At 38.1% G+C, this 21,421-nt stretch overlaps 1 long non-coding RNA gene across 1 annotated transcript in view; it reads left to right on the top strand.

Moving 5' to 3' along the window:
- The first annotated feature begins 11,286 nt into the window (after positions 1-11,286).
- The window catches only part of LOC309653593, a 31,600-nt gene continuing 21,465 nt past the window's right edge, over positions 11,287-21,421 (top strand). Inside the window, exons 1-2 of the long non-coding RNA XR_014259262.1 lie at positions 11,287-13,406; positions 13,747-21,421. The exon at positions 13,747-21,421 is cut by the window's right edge and continues 21,465 nt beyond it. This is a non-coding gene — a long non-coding RNA (uncharacterized lncRNA). The remainder of the gene's footprint in view (positions 13,407-13,746) is intronic.

Here is a 21,421-nt window from a genome sequence, read left to right as displayed (position 1 = left end):
CCCTTTATTTCCACTCCTCAGCCCCATTCTCCTAGGCAGTCATTCTAATTTATTTGATGCATATTCTTTCCTGTGCATAGGAAACTAAACCAGATGCCACAAACCTGGCAGTGATAAGACTGCTTTCTTGCTAAGAAACTTTGGAGGAGAGTGGTGGCCTCCCAAGGGTGAGGAGTGGGAGTGGTCCACCCCCCTCCATGCAGGCAATAAAGGAGAGCATTGTAGAGAATTTTAAAGCAAGACTAAAACCAAGTAAAAACCAGTCTTCTTTATCATTACCATACTCCAGCATTTCTAAGTAATGCCAGTGATGAAATAATCTCCTCCTCCAAAATATTTTAAAACCAGCTTTATTAAAATACAACTGGCATACAATAAACTGCACAAAGTATACAATTTGATTAGTTTTGACCTATGTATTCACCTGTGAAACCTTCACCAAAATCCAGATAGTGAACATATCTGGGTGTTTCACAAGTGCAGGTGCCACTGGGAAAGGACCAGAGAGAGTTTCAGGGAAAGTCCAGTGTATTCCAAGTCATATCTAAGCTCCAGGCACACCTGGAGAAGAGTTGCTACTCTCACATCCCGAATTTCTGTCCACACCTTGCATGTGTGGTGCTACACACACCTGATACTGTGGTTCACTATCAGTTCTCCAGTTTTCAAGAGCATTTAACGTTGCCTGAATGTGTAAGATTTTTCTATTTTTTTTAGTAACACATAAGTATTTGAGAATTGTTTTTCTCATATCCCATTTTGTGAGTGCCCCAATTTTTTCTATGTTGATCAGATTTTGTTTGAAATTTTGCTTTCATATGAACACTCAGCAGAAAACTACTTTTTTCCAATTATCTAGTAACAAAAATCTTTGATTTGTAGTTTTAAAGATTAACGCTCAAAGTTCTCCTCGTAACTGCCTTGATGTTTAGGGTTGTTCTCTTAATTTTCATTTGCTTTTTTGTGTTTTTTGTTTTTACTTTTGCACTGAAGACCATTAAATTTGATTTTGTTTTGCTCAGGAAAAAAAAAAACTCAGAAGTTTCCTCATGACTCCTGGTAATCCTCTTCTGCCTCTCTCTCCAACTCTATCTTTAAGCATCCACTGATCTGCTTTCTGTCACCATGTAATAGTTTTTATTTTATGAAACTTTATGTCAGTGAATCAGATAGTATTTACTATTTTTGTCTGGCTTCTTTCACTTGACATAATTACTTATGTAATTCATCCATATTGTTGTGTGTATCAATAGTTTACTCTTTTGTCTGCTGAGAATTCCACTGTAGGGATATATGAAAACCTGTTAATGGATATTTGGGTTGCTTCTATTTGGGGGCCCCAAAATGAAAAGATGAAAATATGAGTATTTGACTATCACAAAAAATGACTGCTAGTGGGAATGGGGTTTCTTTTTTGTAGAGATGAAAGTGTTCCAGAATTAAATAGTGGGATGGTATCACAACCATGTGACCATACTGAAACCCACTGAATTATACATTGTAAAAGGATGAATTTCATGGTGTATGAATTATATGTCAAAAAAATGAATACTCTTTGAATTAAATATTTCACTTACAGATGTTTTTAAAGAAGATAACTATTCATGTGTCCAAAAATTATGTGCAGGGATGATCACTGCAGTCTTTCTTCAATACTGAAATATTTGAAGCAAATAATTGGGACTGGTTTAATATAATCTGTATGTATCTATAATATGAATGTATACAGCATTAAAAAAAATAGACACTAAATTTAGTTGCCATTTATGGATCATTTGTTAGTGGCAAGCCAACAGAAATTCATCAAAATGACCATTTTAGTGTTCTTACCAGTTTATGGTCACAGTGGTTTCTATTCTAAGTAAGCAGATATTGGCTGTGACTCTGGATTCGCCTGTCTTTCCAGACTTCTGGATGACTCTCACCTCAGTTTTCTGATGGATCCAAGAGAAAAATCATTGATTTTCAGTTTGTCCAACTTTCTTCTTGCTGTAAATACAGGTCCATTTGGGCTGCTGTAAGAAAAATGCCATGGACTAGGTAGCTTGTAAACAACAGAAAATTTATTTCTTATAGTTCTGGAGGCCGGAAGTCTGAGATCAGAGTGCCAGCATGGCTAGGTTTGAGTGAAGGTCCTGTTCCGGGTTGCAGACTGCTGACTTACTGAATCTTCACCTGGTGGAGAGCAGAGAGGGGAAGCAAACTCTAGTAACTCTTTTAAAGGGCACTAATCCCATTCATGAGGGCTCTGCCCTCATCTAATACTAATTACCTCCCAAAGGCCTCACCTCCTAATGCTATTACACTGGGGTGTAGTGTTTCAACATATGAGTTGGAGGACACTCAAACATTCAGTTTGTAACATTCTGCCCCTGTCCTCCCCAAATTCATGTGCTTGTGGCATGCAAAATACATTGATTCCACCCCCCAACCCCCAAAAGTCTTAACTTGTTCCAGTATCAACTCTAAAGTCTGAAGTTCAAAGGCCCATCAAAATGTCATTTAAATCAGATATGGGTGAGATTCAAGGTAAGAGTCATCCTGAGACAAAATTCCTCTCCAGCTGTGAATATAAGAAACCAAACAAATTATATGTTTCCAAAATACAATGCCGGGGCAGGCATAAGATAGACAGTCCCATCTCAAAAGGGAGAAATAAGAAAGAAGGAAGGAGTGATGGGTCCTAAGCAAGTCCAAAATCTAGCAAGACAAACTCCATGAGATCTTAAGGCTCTAGAATAATTTTCTTTGGCTCCATGCTTTGCCCTTCAGGCCCACTGGGGCAGCAATCCTGCCTTCTGGGCACACTGGAACAGTTGTTTTGCCTTTTTCGTATAAGCAAAGCAATGCCCCTTCCCCCCTTTTGAAACTGAGGAGGCAGACCTAATGATCTCTGAATCATTTTCAGGGTCATTCTCTTTTTTTGAAGAATAGCACACATGTTCAGCCATATAGCTCTATGGTCCTATCCTGTAAAAGCCAAGAAGTTCAACAGTCTTCCTTCATTCCTTCTCATCTCCTTCCCTTTCAGTTCAAAAATGGCAGATTTCCTCCTGGGGTAGCTGATAAAGTATGCAATTTATACTCAGACTGATTTTCCTGTCAAATGGTCACTTGGCCACACCCTTAGTGTTCTCATTTTTTGCAACATGGATAGGCTGAGAATTTTCCAAATCTTTACATTCTGCTTCCTTTTTAAAAAAATTGACGTATAGTTGATTTACAATATTGTGTTAGTTTCAGGTGTACAGCAAAGAGATTCAGTTATTTTTTTCTGATTATAAAAACCATTACAGGTTATTACAAGGTACTGAATATAATTCCCTGTGTTATACAGTAAATCCTTGTTGCTTATCTATTTTATGTATAGTCGTTTTTATCTGTTAATCCCATACCCCTAATTTGTCTGCTGCCACTCCCTCTCCCTTTTGGTAACCATAAGTGTGTTTTCTATGTCTGTGAGTCTATTTTGTTTTATATATAGATTCATTTGTATTATTTTTAGATTCCTTATATAAGTGATATCATACAGTATTTGTCTTTCTCTGTCTGACATACATCACTAAGTATAATATTCTCTAGGTCTATCCGTGTTGCTGCAAATGGCAGTCTTTCATCTTTTTATGGCTGAGTAATATTCCATTGTGTGTGTGTGTGTGTGTGTGTGTGTGTGTGTGTGTGTGTGTGTGTACACTACATCTTCTTAAGCCAGTCGTCTGTTGATGGGCACTTGGGTTGCTTCCATATCTTGGCTATTGTAAATAGTGCTGCTATGAACACTGGGGTGCATGTATCTTTTTGAATTAGAGTTTTCATTTTTTCTAGATATATACCCAGGAGTGGGATTGCTGGCTCACATTTTCAGGTTTTTAAAGGAACCTCCATACTGTTCTCCACAGTGGCCACACCAATTTCCATTCTCACCAACAGTGCAGCAGGGTTCCCTTTTCTCCACATCCTCTCCAATATTTATTACTTGTAGGTTTTTTGATGATAGCCATTCTGACTTGTGTGAGGTGAAATTCTGCTTCCTTTTTGTTTAACAATTCTATCTTTAAGTCATTTCTCTTTTCTCAATTTTTGCTATAAGCAGTCAGGAGGAGCCAAAGCAAATGAATATATTTCAATAATAATAATAATAATCTTCCTCTGGTGTTTTCAAGACAAAGCTTTGCAAGTTTGCTTTCACTTAGTATTTATTTTTGGTAATTAATAAAAACTTTATTTTTATGCTAGCAAATGTTATATATTGTGATTTGCAAACTCTTAAAAATCACATGAAACAATCTTGCAAACTATTACATTTGAGATAGTTTGTCAAACATGTTAACCTAAGTGTGCTTACTTGCTGTAGGCATAATCTGTAAATGGTTTAATTTGTATGCAATATTCAGCATAGTTTAGAGGAGAATCAACTAATTGTAGTTTGTAATGGATTAAAGTCACAAATATTAATGTTTTCTCTTTTATTATTGAAATATACTCATTTGATTTCATTAGCATGATTTCTATTTTCTCCTTCACTGACAGTTGTGTAAATTAAAACATTAATTAAAAGAGATGGGGACTTCCCTGGTGGCACAGTGGTTAAGACTCCATGGTCCCAATGCAGGGGGCCTGGGTTCGATCCCTGGCAGGGGAACTAGATCCCACATGCGTGCTGCAATTAAGACCCGGTGCAACCAACCAACCAACCAACCAAATAAATAAATAAATAAATAAATAAATAAATAAATAAATAAAAGAGATGTAACAGCAGTTTTGAATTTATTAGAGTTTTAAGGGCATTCGTTCTCTCCCTGAAAACAAAACATACACCTGGAATTCTAGAACAATTTGTTCTGATTTCACAGTTGCACTTATGGAATTCAATACTTTAGAAAATTTGGCAATTTCCATAATATTTGGATTTGCTTTAATAATATATTTTTAATAATTTTTTTTTTTTTGCCATAAATGTCCTTTCATGCAAATCCATGAGAAAGTAATCCTGGGGAGAAATATTCTTAAGAAATAGTCTTTTGTTAATTATACTTCAACCATTCTTCTAAATCTCAGAAGCCAAACAGTGTTCCAGCATTACCCCTGAACATATATTTTATTTAAATAATTAGTTTACTTTTTAACAATTTATAGTATTGACTTGACAAGCCAATAATTGCACTCTGGCAAATAACTGTTTTATGAATGGAGAAGTTGAGTTCTGCAGAGGTCAGTTGCTAGTAACGGAGTTTGTCCATTTTTTTCTTCTGAATACTGAAGCAGGAGTTAGATTGCACCTGTGTGTGAGGATTTTGAGTGAAGCAGGATGATTAAATGAATTTTTTGAGCACCATTTAGCAAGATTGACTTCAGTTATAGTCACCTCTTCTCAGATGACAGGGGCTGGTTTTGGAGAACTAGGAGTCTAACAGAAATCATTGCAGGCATCTGGCATACATATAAGTACAAATTAATATGTGCCATACAAATTATTTTGCTATATGGAGTTAATATTTTGAGTTGCAAATTTTGCAATTTTGTTGATTTATGCTCTTATTTTTATTATTTACTGCCTTCTGCTTATCTGGGTTTAATTTGTTCTTACTTTTGTAGTTTCTTAAGGTGGAACTTTTGATCAAGTTTTCAGATATTTTTATGTAGGACTTTAATGCTTTAAAATTTTAAATTAATTACTGCCTTGGGTGAATCGCTCACAAATGTTATGTTGTGTTTTCCTTTTCATTCATTCCCAAAATGCTTTCTAATTTTCCTTTTGATTTATTCTTTGACTCTGGTTATTTTGAGGTGTGTCGCTTATTTTTCCAAGTATCTGAGTATTTTCTTGATTTTTGTCCATTTCGGAATTCTATTTTCATTCTTTTGTTGTCAGTAATAATATTTCGCATGACTTGAATTCTTTTAAATTCATTGAGCTTTTCTTATGGCCCAGAATATTATCTATACTGGCAAATGTTCTGTGTACACGTGAGTAAATGTATGTTCTGATGTCGTTGGCTGAAGTGTTCTATAAATGTCAATTAGAGAAAAGTGGTTGAGTGTCATTCAGGTCGTCTACATCCTTACTGATTTTCCTTCTAACTGTTGCATCTATAACTAGAAAAGGAATGTTGAAGTCTCCAAATAAAATTGTGGATCTGCCTATTTCTTCTATCGGATCTATTATTTGAAGCACACACACGTAGAATGACGTCTTGGAGAACTAATCCTTTTATAAATAGGTTAATATCCCTTTTTATCTCTGGTAATATTCCTCATTCTGAAGTCTACTTTGTCTGATATTAATATAGCTACTGCATCATTCTTTAGATTTTTAGTGCTATATATTTTCCATCCTTTTACTTTTAATGTATCTATCTTTATTTGAAAAGGATTTCTTGTATAGAACATATATCTGTGTCTTGCCTTTTGAAATCTAGCCTATATTTTACTTTGTGTTTTAGGAGCTTTATACTTAATGACATTATCATTATGGTTGGATTAAAATCTACCATCTTGCTAGCAGCTGTCTTTTTATTACACCTACTCTATGTATTATTTTTACTCTCTTTATGCTTTCTTTTGGACTGAGTATTTTTTATTCTATTTAATCTCCACCTTTAAGCAGAGGTCAACAAGCTGTGACCCATGGACCAGCTGTCTGTTTCTACATAAATAAGGTTTTATTGGAACACAGTTAAGCCCGTTCCTTTACATATATAACACTACAAAGGCAGAGTATGTAGTTGAACAGAATTATATGGCCCGGAAGTCTAAAATATTTAGTATCTGGCCTTTTAAAGAAAGTTTGCCAAGCCATACACTACTGAGTTGTTGCCCTAGGGTTTAAAATGTGTCCCCATGATTAATCTTCCCTTCCAATTATACCTTAAAATTATATTCAAATAATATTTGACTTCGGTAAGGAAAGACCTTCGCCCGCGGGTGGAGGCTGTCTGGAGCGAGCCGTGACCCCAAGGCCAGTAGTGCAGGGCACCAAATACACCGGCGTGCGGCGGCTCCATGTCCACATGGTCCTGATGTCTCATCAGCTCAGGCCGCTGGGGCCCATGGCATCACCTACTGCGTGATCCTTGGCAAGCTCTGTGGGGGGTTCTCAGCTGCTGCCGGGGAGGCAGGGGTCCACCGCAGTACCTCCAGGTCCCAAGGCTAAGTGGTGGCCAGAGCTGGTGGGGAGCAGGGGTTGGGGTGGGGGCAGCTGCAGGCTCCTGTGTAGCGGGAGGGCAGGCTGCACCCACACACACACGCACACACACACGCACAGTGTGTATACCCACCAAGTGGTGAGGGCTGTGGCTAGTGGCAGGGCTGGGTCCCTCTGCAGTGATGCAGGCGGCCGGCAGAGCGCAGGTGCACAGCCGCAGCTGCTGGCTTCAGGTGAGCCCAACGGTGCAGGCCAGGGATGGGACCCAGGGCGGGACCCAGGTCCACAAGCAGCTCTGTGACCTTGGCTCTCAGCCCGGGGGCTAGGCTGACCTTTTGCACACTCATTGCTGTGGAGGCTGCACCTGGCTGCCGGCGTGGATCCCGGGCTCCAGCGGAAGGGGAGGGAAGGGAGCGGGAGGGCTTCCGGCAGCTGGTTCTGCAAATGCCAATCCGGTTGGTGCGGTGAAAACCTCAGTGGCTAATCGGCAGGGGTTCCACGGCTGCTGTGCTGGCCATTGGTTTCTACAGTGGTGAAGGCTGCTGGCGTCTTCTGCAGAACGGTCGGCTGGGGTCTGTGGTGAGGTCCTCAGTGATGAAGGCTGAGTGGGTCTGCAACGTCCACAAGGGCTGTCGAGGTGCGTAGCAGCACAGGCTGCCGGGGTCGTCTGCAGAGCAGGGCATTGGGAACCACCCTCCCACTGCCTGGCTGATACAGGTTACCCCCGCCCTTCTTCCTTGTTCCTAAATGTCTCAGCTTTGCTGGTCTCTGGGTGAGGGGACACTGAAGTGAGTCCTTTGACCAGTGCCATGAAAGGCTGGGGAAGTGGGTCACTCACCCGCTGTCCTTTTCCCAGCAGGGGAACTGTTGAGCCCGGGGGTTCATTCTTGGTGCTGGGCACTGCTGACCTGGGAAATAGGAAGATGCAGGCAAAATGAAGCTGTTCTTACCCTTATTGTGCAGTTCTTCTCAGATTTTTTTGTTCCACTTTGTTGCTGAATTGTTCCACTTTGTTGCTTAAATTCACTCCTGATCTCTCCCACGTGTATTTTCTTTCACGGGATAGCTGTCTAGTGTTGATCTTTGTGGGAGGATGGAGGCTGGGGTCTCCTACTCCACCATCTTGGTGACATCACTCCCTGGTTCCTAGAGATCTTGATCACCTTTCTTCTCTAGACAGTATCATACTGGACCATTACATTGATGACATTATGCCAACTGGAACTTGTGGGCAAGAAATGCAACTACACTAGACTTACTGTTAAGATAGTTGCATGTCAGAGAGTGGAGGATAAATCTGGCTGAAATTCAGGGGCCTTCTACTTCAGTGAAATTTCTAAGGAGCCAGTGGTGTGGACCATGTGAGAAATCCCTTCTAAGGTGAAAGATAAGTTGTCGCATCTGGCCCCTCATGCAACCAAAGAGGAGGCACAATGCCTCGTGAGCCTCCTTGGGCTTGGAGGCGACATTTTCCTCTCGTGGGTGTGCCGTTCCAGCCTATTACAGTAGGGCCAGAAGAGCTGCTCATTTTGAGTAGGGCCCAGAGCAAGAGAAGGTTCTGCACCAGGTCCGGACTGCTCTGCCACTTGGGCCACATGATCCAGAAGATGCAATGGCCCTTGAAGTATCAGTGCAGAGAGGGATGTTGTTTGGAGCCTTTGACAGGCCCCTAAAGGTCAGTCACAGTGCAGGCCTTTAGAATCTTACAACAAGGCCCTAGCATCATCCACAGGTAACTCCTTTTGAGAAACAGCTCTTGGTTTGCTACTGGGCCTAAGTAGAGACTGAATTCTTGACACTGGGACACCAATTTACCAGGCAGCCTGAGCTGCACAAAACTGTATGCTCTCGGACCCACCAAGCTATAAATCTGGGCGGACACAGCAGCACTCCATTATCAAATGGAAGTGGAATTTATGTGATTGTGTCTGAGCAGGTCACGAAGGTACAAGTCAGTTACATAAAGAGAAGTGAACCAAAAGCCCATGGTCCCTACTCTGAGTATAACGCCTTCTCTCTCCCAGCCTGTGCCTGTGACCTCATCAAAGAAAACTAAACAAAATCAGTGATACCAGGTCAACAATTGGTATCACTACCTCAAAGCTTCTGCTCTGAGCCACCAATAGGGTAAGGTTATGTAGGGCAAGACCCTCCCCAGTTTTTCCACAACTAAGTCTTGTTCTCCAAGACTTGGTCTATTTCTTTGATTTAGAAGAACACCTAGATGTTGCCTTACATCAGTATGGAATCGCAAAGATACCCATATCCAGAGGTGAGAAGAAACCCAGTTGTTGCATCTCCTAACAGCTCCTTGGTCTGCCTTTTTATTCAGTCACATATAGTGTCAGCCATAACTATAAGTTACAGAATACTGGTGTCAGTTCTGAAAGGGACTCCTACAACTTAGTTCCTGGAAATATCACTTTCTGTCAAAATAGGTTACTTCTCTGGGTTCCTTCCATGTATTCCATGGCTCTCTAATAGGACCTTCTACTGTGGAATACCTACTCGGTTTTCATTGTTGATGAAGTTTGTTTTTCCTATTTGTATATTTATGTAGTTGATCAACGATCATTTCAGGAGTAGGGAGTTGTGTAATTATGCTCATGCTTATACTGCTATCTTAACTCAGAAATAATGTTGCCCTTTGTTATTTGAATCAGCATGCCATTTAACTTCTCTGTTTGTGTGCTTTGGTGTGTACCTTCTAATCCATAGGATTAGATGAATGTTTTTTCCATGCTCCATGACAGTGTTCAGTCTATGTCCAATTATATAAGTACTAGTAGAGTGGACAAGAACTTATCTGTTAGTCTCCAGATGAAAATCAATGAGGGAGCCCACTAGCAAATACTCACTAACTCTTTTCGTCCTATTTGAAAATTGCAGTATCTCCAGGGCAAAAATGTATCTCGCTTTTGTTTTTGAATGTTGAATGGTACTATTTGTCCTTAATGTAAGGAAGATTGATGATCTAATAATGTGGATAATTTTTACATATATAAATTTTCTCTTGTTCCATTTTCCTTTGTTTTTTAAAAGTATATTTGTCCCAGTTTAAAATTAAGCACATATTTTAAATGTTAGAAAAATAGAGAGTAAAAATAAACAAATCCATAGCCCCACCACCCAAAGACAACCCAATTGATTTGATATGTACATTTTTCTTCATGTTGAAATATATTTGTGATCAACCTTCCATAAAATTTGGTGTCTTGCCTCCATTTTCAGGTACTTTAATTATTCAATCAAACTTCTTGCCAATTTTGGAATATAATTTTGAAGGGATAACTATACATGTGCACTTTGCCTTAAACTTTAAAAAAATATTGAAAATAATTTTTCCTAATTTTGATCTTTATAGTTTGAGCAGTAGAAACCATGGAAATTCCCCTCCAGGCAGGGAGAATGATTATGCCATGTGTGAGTGTTTACTTGGATTCTCCAGCCCTAGTTCTGAACTATTTTCAGACCTAGAAGTCCTTAGCCCAACAGTGCTTGTCAATTCTTCTATGAGAGGGAATATTTAGGTCTTTTCCCTTAGTTCCTACACAGGGGATCAATAAACACATAAAGAAGTTGATGCCTTTGGCGAAGACCATTTGCTACTATCTCAGGAAGCTGCTAAATATGCTTATGGTCAACGCTAGTAATGTTTCAATTGAATTTTCTCAAAGATTATGATTTAATGAAAACAGTTTTATCTCAACCAGTCTAATAAATCTGGTCACTGACACAAATAATTAGGAATTATTAATTATTCCTTAAATTGGTCCAAAGTTACTTCTTTGACTTTAGAGCTTCTTAGAGGAGAACCGATTGATTCTCATCTCATTTCCTCAGTGAGCTATGGACAAAACACTGAGTGACATGCTTTGAGGTAAGGGAATTTCTAACTCATGCTTTATATGACAAAGGAGAAAATTAAATGTCTTTTCAGAGCCTAGTTAAGCAGGTCTGGAAATAAAACATCTAGAGGCAAAGCAATGCATGTATATAAGACAACTATCAAGTTTTCAATAGATTTAGTGGCTCTTGTTTACTACATTAATATCACAGCTCTACCTAGTGGTCAAAAGGAAAACTTCTAGTTTCTGTATAAATCAATTATAATAAGCAACTAACAACAACAAAAAAAGAATTCAGTTTTAAATGTATGAATATTAATGAGAATGCTGCATTTCAATTATGGAGTTTATTTTCTTTGCATATAATGCAATGATACAGTTTATGAAATTTCCTTTACTGGGTTTGAATTTATCATTACAGGTGTAATAACAAAGTACAAGAGTAATTGCATTATAATGATACATTCATTTTCCATTTCGTGGATACACAAAAATAGATTCATTTTGAGATAACCAACTTTATTTTGCAAGAAAAGCTACATCATGTGTTTTTTAAAACTATTTGGTATTTGACAGTACAAATGTTAACATTGTCTAATGGGTTTTTTTAATGTATATAGGTGTAATATATAAGAAAATTATAACATAAAGGGGCAATAGCAAAGGTAGCTACATGGTGGCAAAGATTCTACATTCCACGTGAAATGATAAAACGTTGATTCTAAGTAAAAAGTTAATTATTTGAAAAGTTAATTATGTGTATGGTAATCCTGAGTCTGTCTATTAAAAATATATATATACACACAGAGATACAGCCAAAAACAATAGATCATTTAAAATGGAATATTAAAATATGTTCAAATAACCCAAAAGAAGGCATGAAATGGTATGGATATGAAGAACGAAGAGAACGATCTGACTAACTGATTTTTCACCAGAGTGCCAAGTCCATTTGATGGGGGAAAAAGCAATCTTTTCAATAAATGGTGTTGCAACAACTGGATTTCCACATGCAAAAGAATGAAGTTAAACAACTATCTCATACCATATACCAAAATTAACTCAAAATGGATCAAAATATAAATATGAATGCTAAAGCCATGAAACTCTTAGAAGAAAACATAAGGGTAACATCCATGAGTTTGGATTTGGCAATAGATTCTTAGATACAATACAAAGAGCATGAGCAACAAAAGAAAAAATAAACTTGCCTTCATCAACATCAAAAAATGTTTTTACATTCAAGGACACTATCAAGAAAGTGAAAAGACAATCTAAAGAATGGGAGAAAATATTTGCAAATCATATATCTAATAAAAGTTTAATATCCAGATTATATAAAGAACTAAAACTCAACAACAAAAAAACACCACAATTTAAAAAAACAGGCAAAGAACTTGAAATAGGTATTTCTACAAAGAAGATATGCACATGGAAAACAAGCACATGAAAAGATGCTCAAAATCTTTAGTAATTATGGAAATGCAAATCAAAATCATAGTACATACCACTTCATACTTATTAGGATGACTATAACAAAAAAATTGAAAATAATAAGTGTTAGCAAGAATGTGGAGAAATTGAAACCCTTGTACATTGCTGGAGGGAGTGTAAAATGATGCAGACACTGCAGAAACAGTTTGACAGTTCCTCAAAAAACTTAACATAGATTCCTGTGTCACTCAGCAATTTCACACCTACATATATATCGAAAATGAATGAAAACAGAGACTCGAAGAGATACTTGTATGCCAATGCTCATTGCAGCATTTTTCACAAGACCTAAAAGGTAAAAACAAGGCAAATATCCATCAACAGAAGAATGGATAAACAAAATGTGGTATAAACAAACAAGGGAATATCACTCAGGCATAAAAAGGAGTGAAGTTCTGATACATGCTACTACATGGTCGAACCTTGAAAACTTTATACTAGGTGAAATAAGCCAGTCAAAAAAGGACAAATGTTATACGATTCCACTTACATGAAATATGTAAAATAGGCAAATTCATGGAGACAGAAAGTAGATTAGATGTTATCAGGGGATGGAAAGAGGAAGGAGTGGCAGTTATTCCTTAATGGTTATTACAGAGTTTATCATTTTTGTTGATAAAAATGTTTTAGAAACAAATAGGACAGCTGTACAACAGTGTAAATGTAGCAAATGCTGCTGAATTGTACATTTAAAATAGTTAAAATCCCAAATTTATGCTATATATATTTTATCACAATAAAAAAAGCAAACTGGAAGCAAATAATATAGTGGTAGAACTAAATTCAAATATATCATTAATGACATGAAATGTAAATTATGTAACTATACCAATGAAAAGACAGAGATTATCAGAACGAATTTAAAAATCACCCAGCTATATGCTGTCTACAAGGAGACCACTTCAAATATAATAACATAGGTAGGGGCTTCCCTGGTGGCGCAGTGGTTGAGAATCTGCCTGCCGGTGCAGGGGACACGGGTTCGAGCCCTGGTCTGGGAGGATCCCACATGCCGCGGAGCAACTAGGCCCGTGAGCCACAACTACTGAGCCTGCGCGTCTGGAGCCTGTGCTCCGCAACAAGAGAGGCCGCGATAATGAGAGGCCCGCGCACCGCGATGAAGAGTGGCCTCCACTTGCTGCAACTAGAGAAAGCCCTCGCACAGAAACGAAGACCCAACACAGCCATAAATAAAAAAAAATAAGTAGAGAACCTATTAAAGTCTATGAAACGGTCTTCAGAAAAAAAAAAAAAAAATAGGTAGATTAAAAGGTATACTAATCAAAAGAAAGTTAGAGTGCCTATATTAATTTCAGACAGTAGCATTCAGAGCAAAGAAAATTGCTAGGAATATAGAGGGTTGCTACAAAATAATAAAAGTTTCAGTCAACAAAGAAAATGATCCTAAATGTATATGCAAATTATGAAAGTGATGGAAATTTATGAAATAAAATCTGAAAGAGGTAAATTAGACAAATCCACAGTTATAGTTGGAGACTCCAACACTCCTCCCTCAGTAACTGATGTAAATAGTAGAGAAAAAACCTAGAAATATATAGGAGAACTAAAAAATACTAGCAACTGACTGGATCTGATTAGGTCTGATGTTTATAGAACATTCCACCCAACAACAGCAGAATATACCTTCTTTTCAAGTTCACATTTGGCATTTGCCAAGATAGACCATACTCTGTTCTATCTTAAACCTAACAAAAAGATAATGGGAAAATCTCCAAACACATGGAAATTTTAAAAATAAATGTATCAAAGAGGAAGTTTTGAGTAAAATCAGAAAATATTATGCATTGAATGACAATAAAATACAACATACCAAGTTTGTGGATTGCAGGTAAAACAGTGCTTTATTTTATTTAGCATTTAATTTATATAATTAAATGCTAATATTTGCAAAGTAGAAAGGTTCCAAACATTACTTTAAGCTTCTATCTTAAGAAACTAGGAAAAGAAGAGCAAAATAAATCCAAAACAATACAAGGAAGGAAATAATAAAGATAAGAACAAATCCATTAAATCTGTAGCAAAAAATAGAGAAAACAATGAAGCCCAAAGCTTTCTCTTGTAAAATATCAAAGAAATCAATAAACATCTAGCAAGACCTAAAAATTTTAAAATGGGAGAAGACACAGATAATATCAGGAATAAAAGAAAGGGTAACATCATGGATCTCACATAAAATAAAATGATAATAAGGCAATATTATTAACAGCTCCACACGTATAAATTTGACACAGATGAAATGGACCAATTCCTTAAAAAAATCACAAACTACTAGAACCATTCTATTATGAGAGAAATAATCTTAATAGTCATCAGTAAACCATAAATTGAATTGAACTCTCTCAAGCTCATAAAGAACATCTACAAAAACCTACTGCAAGCATTATATATATGTGCATTCTTTCCCCCTTAATAACAGGAACAAGGCAATGGTGTCCACAATCAACATTCCAATTCTTCCCAGTTCTTCCCAGTGTAATACGCAAGAAGAGAAATAAAATGGACATACATTTATCGGGAAGAAATAAAACTGTCTCTATTTGTAAATGGCATGAATTCTACATAGAAAATCTCAAGGAATCTACAAAAAACAAAAACCCTAGAACTAAAAAGTGTGTTTAGTAGTATCATAAGATACAAAGGCAACACACAAAAAATCAAAAGTATTCCTATATTCCAGCAAGAAAAATACCATTTATAAATCCAAGAGAACATACATAGGATCTATATGCTGAAAATTACAAAACACTGAACAAAGAAATTAAAGATAACAAATAAATGGAGAGACATACCATGCTCACGTACTACAATACTCAACATAAGAGACATCTGTTCTCCAGGTTTAACATAATTAGTCTACAGGTTTAACATAATTATACTACAGGTTTAACATCAGTCTACAGGTTTAACATAATTACACTAAAAATTTCATCAAGGTTTTTTGTAGATATTGCCAAACTGATCCTAAAATTTATGTGGAAAGGCAAAGGGACTACAATAGTTAAGACTTTTTTAAATGAAGAATAAATTTGGAGAAATAATACTATACAATTTTGTCTTAATATAAAGCTGCAATATTCAAGTTAGTGTGGTTGTGGTGAAGGTATAAAAACATGGACTAATGAAACAGCATGGTGTCACAAGACTGATTCATAGATATATGACCAGTTGTGTGTGAGCAAATTCAAAGGCAATTCATTGGAGAAATGACAGTCTTTTAAACATGGCTTTGGAACATTTGGAATCCATATGCAGAAATAAGAACTTTGATTCATATCTCATATGTACAAATATGAACTCAAAATTGATCATAAATCTCAATGTAAAATGAAAACCATAAACCTTTTACAAGAAGACATAGAAGAAAAATTTAACATGGACTTCGACAAAACTAAAAATTTTGTTTTGCATCAGACACACTGAAAGAATAAAAAGGCAAGCTAGAGAAAAAAAATTGCAAATCATGCATGTATCTGACAATTTTTTTTCCTTTGGGTATTTATCCTGATTATTGTTCTCTGAGTTTCTTGGGTCTGTGGTTTGCTGTCTTGTCATTAATTTTTAAAAATTCTCAGCCAGTCTTCTGCCTCTTTTGTCTCTCCCTCTCTCTCTGTGCGTGTGTGTGCATGTGTGTGTGTGTGTCTGTCTTTCTCTTTCATTTCATTCTAGAATCCCAATAATGCCTATGTTACACTGTTAGATATGTCCCATAGCTCTTGGATGTTTTTGTCAGTTCCAATGTCTGTGTTGTGTCATATCTGAGTTTGGCTCTGATGATTGTTTTGTCTCCTAGGAGGTTTTTTTCCTCTTATCTTTCCTTATGCCTTAGAAAATGGTTTTTGAAAGCTGGAAATGATGTGTGACAGTAGAGACTAAGATAAATAGTTTTTATGTTTGGAAATAGGTATTGTTTTCCTTTTTAAGGGTGATTTGAGTTAATCTAATTAGGAATTGGGCTGGGCTTGTGGTTTGTTGATATTGTCGCCATCACTGCACTACAGGCTTCAATTTCCTCAAGAAATACCTTGTGTTTTGGGTAGGGGCTGGTTTGCCAAGAGATCTTTGTTTTAATGTCTGCTTGGCATCAGAGAACTTTCCTTTCTCTCAGTTCCCCAGCAGAATGCCACTGTTACTTCTAACTGATGCCTGTTAGCCTGGTGGTGGGGCAGGTGAGGGACCATTCTTTATTTAATGTGCAGATTAAGGCTCACTTTTAGGCCAGTTTAGTTCCCTGGGTCTCTGGGTTGTGACTTTCAGGCTGTCACAGGTGCCCTTCCTCCAGCGGATTTTGGTCCAGCAATTATGCCCGTCCCTCCCCTATGATAAGTGTTTTCTTGTTTGTTCCCTTCCCCAAACTGCATTAGGTTTTTGTTTTTTTTTAAATTTTTATTGGAGTATAGTTGATTTACAATGTTGTATTAGTTTCAGATGTACAGCAAAGTGAATCAGTTATACATATAGAAAACAGTATGGAGGTTCATTAAAAAACTAAAAATAGAGCTACCATGTGATCCAGCAATCCCACCCCTAGACATATATCCGGAGAAAACCATAATTCTAAAAGATACATGCATTAGGTTTTGACAGTGCCCCAGGCCAGCAGATTTTGTTCTTCCACAAACAGATTGGGGCTTTTGTTATGTAGAATGAGGGAAGAGGCCTGGAGGGTTCTGGGCCCCTCCTGCAGCAGCTACTCTTTTCTCCTAGGCTCCCTCCACAAAGGAAGCTCTTTCTGGACTCTCCTCAGCCTTCCTTATGAGCACCCATTAAGATCCAGAGACAATAACGCTTCAGGAGTATGACCAGCCCCCAGGAGCTTCACATGTTCTTGCCTGCCTGAATCTACCTGTCTGTCAACTGTTACAGCTGAATTTCTCTTACCGGTGTTCAGTAGCTTCTGTCCCAGGTAAGCCAGCATTCATACTCAATCTGTTTCTGCATGTGGTTCTCTCCAGATTGTGGCTTATTTGGGTTTCCTGCAACCTCACCTGTATTATACAGTCAAAAAAGTTGAAAAGTCACAAATTAGCGATTTGTCTATTTTTCTTTCTTGTAAGGATGGGAGCTGTGTGCTTTCCAGATGTGTCTATACCCAAGCAGAAACTGGAACTTCTGTAAAGATTTCTAAATACTGCTTCAGTTTCTTTAATAGCTGTGGGCCTGTTAAGGTATTTTATTTGTCTCTGAGTCAATGTGGTTAGCTATATTTCTTCTATTTTTTGGAAGACTTTGAGAAAAATTGGTGGTAATTCTTTAAATGTTTCGTAGAATTCATCGGTGAGGCCATTTGGTCCTGAGTTCTTCTTTACTGGGAGGTTTTTTGATTCCTGATTCAATATCCTTACTCATTATTGGTCTGCAGATGCCTCTTTCTGGTTTGAAAAGGTCACGTGGGTCAGAGTCAATGAATGGACTACCGATTGGTTTAAAAGTTGAGAGTCATAAGTAAAATTCTAAGCCCAGATTCCCTTTGGTCCCAAACTCTAATACTATCCTCACTTCCATACAATTTGAAGCCACTGATTTTACTATTATTGACTTAAATTCTCTACTTTCTTCGGTATACCCTTTCTCCCTAACTCCCACTACCTATTTGCCTTTACACTGTAAAATCAGTGGTTTCCAGAAAGGTCTGGGTCTGACCTCCCTCCCCAGCCCACAGAGGAGAAAGACCATCTTGGACTCCTGTGCCCAAGGAGAGGTCTAAGCACCCACAGGGGCAGGCCCTGGCTCCCACTGATGTCCTGCCACTGCCGCCATCACCACCCATCCAGCATGGGCAGCAGCGACTACTTGTTCCTGGCTGCCTGGTCTTGTGTGTCCTGGATCCTGCTCAGGCGCTTCTTCCAAACAGGGAGAAAGATTAGCAGTCGTGACCCCTGCACCTGCCCTCTCCCTCCACCCACCCCAACCTCAGAGCCCCCGGTTGCTCCTCACTTTAGTATACTTTCCCTTTAGGTTTTCACAAGACTCTGTTCTGGATACAGTGATTTTATACTGTCAGGCATGAAATGGAGAATGTATTTGGCAAAGAGATTTAGTGCATTCCTTGAAGGTGAGAGAGTCCTTAATAGCAAGGCTTGACTTAGAAGTTGGTAGTAATTATGTCAGTTCACCATCATTTTTTGCATCTACATCATCATGGTATATTGGACTTGAGATCAAACTACCTTCTTTCATTCAAGAAATTAAAACTTCTTCCAGCTCTTTACTTAAAGTATTATTAAAAGAATGTTTCTAGAAGTAACTGTAATTAAGTTTTAATAGTGTTTGGTTTGTACAGTTGGTAAATCCTGTCCAATGGGTAATGCCATGTTACAGGAGATGCTTCACTATGAAACAGTAGATTGTATCAGTGAGGGTCCAATCCAGAGACAGAAACCGTAACAGTAATTTGAACAGTGAAAAGGCAATATTAAAATTACTAGCTAGCCTCTAAATAGGAATAGCACATGTAGGGGGCAGCTACCACCTCTAGAGCTTGGGAGAATACCAAAGGAAGGAACAGACTTGGAAGAGCCTCCTACCCCAAGGCTGAAATTTAAACATCATTGGAGAGTGTGTGGCTGCAGCCTACTGGATGGTGGAGGAGTTTGCTTTGGTGTCACAGACGAGAACTTGTTCACAAGAAGCCGTTGGATGGGGTTCCAGTGAAGTTCTCAGGGGTGCCATGGGCTGGTGCTGGCATGCAGGATGCCACGTGCTGGGATACTAGCAGGCTGAAGCTGGTCCACAAGAATCTTCCCACTGAGGTGCCAATAAAAACCTTGAGGGTGAGTAACGTTGGGTCTGGAACATGCTGCTGGCAACCGCAACCATAGATCACCAGTTGATTCTAAAAGGATATAACTCAGGGGCAAGCAGATGGAAGACATGCGTAGGGCCAGGTATGTGGGAAAGGGCATGGAACTCCCATGCCTTCTCCAGCTGCACCACCCTCCCAGCACCTCCACGTGTTAACCAACAGCTCCACCAGCTGTATTTCAACGTTATTTTTACTTACTGCTTATTAGCATTGCAGTGGGGTGGGTGAAGGAAGTAAACTCTGAAGTCTGATTAAACCTTAGTTTTAGGCATTGTATAAGTCAGTTGCGTGTGTGTGATCTTCACGAGTCTTTCTGCCCGTCCACCAGACATAATGCTGGTTCTAATAGCCGTTCATGTCTTTCTCCTAGGAATAGTGTTTTTCTCCCTTCCCTCCAGCTGCACTACAGTATTACATTATTCTTAGTGATGATAATACTTTCCCAAATTGAACCATTTCCACATTTTCACTTTTTCCCCCTATTCTGTAATTCTAATATAAGGTGGAAAAGTAAGCATGGTGATAGTTATGCAGTACGCTCAGAGAGGTAGTCGATGTGGATAAAAGAGCCTGAAATTTGGAGTCAGGCAGACCTGCCTTCAAAGCTTTGGGAACCTTGCCAAGTAGCAAAGATTCTAGCTTCTGTGTCACTAACATAGCTAGCTAATCTCTCCCCTTTGTGTTCTTAGTGTTAAGGGCAGCAGAGAGCTAGACCCATGGATTGTAAATTGGCAGAATTTATGTTATCTCAATAATTTGGTTTCCCACGACTAAAAGGTGTTAAATTCAATTATACCAGTATATACATTTAATATGGGGGCCGTAATACATTACCACAAACTTAGTGGCTTAAAACAATAAACATTTATTATCGTATAGTTCTGGATGTCAGAAGTCCAAAATGTGTCTTACTGGGCTAAAATAAAGGTGCCAGCAAGATGTGTTCTTCTGGAAACTCTAGGAGGAAATCTGTTTCCTTGCTTTTTTTCCAGGTTCTAGAGGCTGCCTACAATCCCTGGTTCATGGCCCCTCCTCCAACATCAAAGAGCAGTGTGGCATCTTTAAACCTCTCTCTCTCTGACTGACTCTCCTGCTTCTACTTATAATCACCTTGTGATTACAGCGGGCCCAGATAATACAGGATCATCTTCTCATCTCAAAATCCTTAATTTAATCAAATCTACAAAATCTCTTTTGCTATGTAAATTAACATATTCAAAGGTTTGGGGGATTAAAACGTAGCCATCATTGGGGGGCATTATTGTGTCTATCACAGTATATATAAAATTGGGGGGAGGTGCTGTAAATATGCCCTAGGCTATGAAACAACGGTATTTCCATTATGCAATCGTTCTAAAATCTAGCTTTGCTTCACAGACAAAAGGAAAGATGCCTCCTCCAAGCCAAATATAGGATCCTGAATTTATCCCAGATTTCCAGGTGTAGAACCGAGGAAAATGCATTTCCAAGAAACCTCCTTCTCACATCTCCTCTCTAAAATGAATTTCTAACAGCAAATCTATAAGTCAGCATTTGGGGTGTTTTTAAACCCTCTTTCAGTTTTAATGACTTACCATGTCACAACATTGATGCCCCAAAACTGTTTGTGAAGTAATTTTCCCACATTGACATGCTACAGAGAAAAAAGGTTGTGGTCAAAAATTTCTGAAGCTTTCTTCATGTTTGATTCTGCTCTTAGAGATTAATGATGGATATTAATATACAAAGGCTCTGAAGATCCTGCAGTACAGAAGCCTGGTTAACTTCGTGTAACCCAGTTCCTTCAAAATTTGTCTACAAAATACTTTTCTATTCTTAACACTTATCAATATCCCACAGAATACACCTTGATAAATGTTCCCCTAGGATCCAGTGAAAGAGAGATCAAAATTCTTGGTTCAAAGGAGGAAGAGAATAAAGTATGGTTTTTCTTTGGCAAATGGGATGTGGACATTTCTGAGAAAGCTAGTAATATCAAGTTATATCTGTCTATGCTCTATCTAAAATATACCGTGTAAGTAAAACGTTCAACTCAGAACTTGCAGATAAAAATTGTCTGTTGCTAATCTTTTGCCTCATTTATTTCAACTCTCAGCTTCTTAACTTGTTTAA

The sequence above is a fragment of the Balaenoptera physalus genome, assembly GCF_965194825.1.
Source record: "Balaenoptera physalus genome assembly, contig: HAP1_SCAFFOLD_634, whole genome shotgun sequence".
NCBI classification, from domain to species: Eukaryota; Metazoa; Chordata; class Mammalia; order Artiodactyla; family Balaenopteridae; genus Balaenoptera; species Balaenoptera physalus.
The sequence above is the reverse complement of the archived record's forward strand: the minus strand, read 5'-3'. Positions and strand labels throughout refer to the sequence as shown.